Raw genomic sequence first — 911 nt, 5'->3', positions numbered from 1 at the left:
AAGATGAATCCACGAGGATGTCAACAGTCCTGTGGGAGCCATCAGGGAAGTAGTATGATGAGTCAGGCAGGACCGCAGAGACAGGTTCAGCCACGACTCGAAGTCCAGGACTCAGGCGTAGATAGACAGGAAAGAGACATTTGGGGAAGCTGGGTTATTGGGAACATGAGTACACGGGTACAGAGAGAGAGAAGGAAGTAAGGTGTCCCCCGACAGTCTAAGCCTAGAGAAGCTAAACTAGGGGCTGAATCTAATCGGCCCTAAATATAAGCGCACTCTTAAAAAACGGATAGGGTGTCTGCCGCCCAAACACAAACTGGAAGCTGATTCCAGTAAAGTGGATCTTGATAAGAAAAGGCTCTGGATCCCATTGTGCTTTAAAAAAAAAGAAAGAAAGAGATGCAGTTTAAAAACATATCTATATATTGTTAGGGAAACCCAGCCCTTAAAAACACAAGGATTGCCAATATAGAACATTTAAATATTCTGTTAATGTTTAGTTCTAGTCCATCAAAATGAGTAAACACTTTTTTTGCCAGCAGGATTAAATGTGAACTTCATATGAATAAAAAAACAACATGTCAAGTTTATTCATTTTTATTAAGCAATACTGTTCACTTACATTCCTCCTTCTCCAGTGTATCTCTTTTTTTATTCAATATATTTTTTCAAAAAGAAAAACAACAACATGGTTAGATCCGTTATGGATACAGGAGTAACATTGACCCGACTAGGGAACCAAATAAAAACAAAAATGGACACAGCATTAGGATCCGACGGGTAAAGGGTGGACTCCGCTGTGCTCTGACTACACCCCCCTGTAAACTGAAGACACATCCTCTGCACACATCAACCGGAGAACTCAAGCAGGTACAAGACATTCTTCCGTTTGTAAAAAGTAGAAGGAGAGA

Source organism: Notothenia coriiceps, unplaced genomic scaffold, assembly GCF_000735185.1.
Source record: "Notothenia coriiceps isolate Sejong01 unplaced genomic scaffold, NC01 NC01_scaffold00021291, whole genome shotgun sequence".
Classification (NCBI taxonomy): domain Eukaryota; kingdom Metazoa; phylum Chordata; class Actinopteri; order Perciformes; family Nototheniidae; genus Notothenia; species Notothenia coriiceps.
This window is presented reverse-complemented; position numbering follows the sequence as displayed.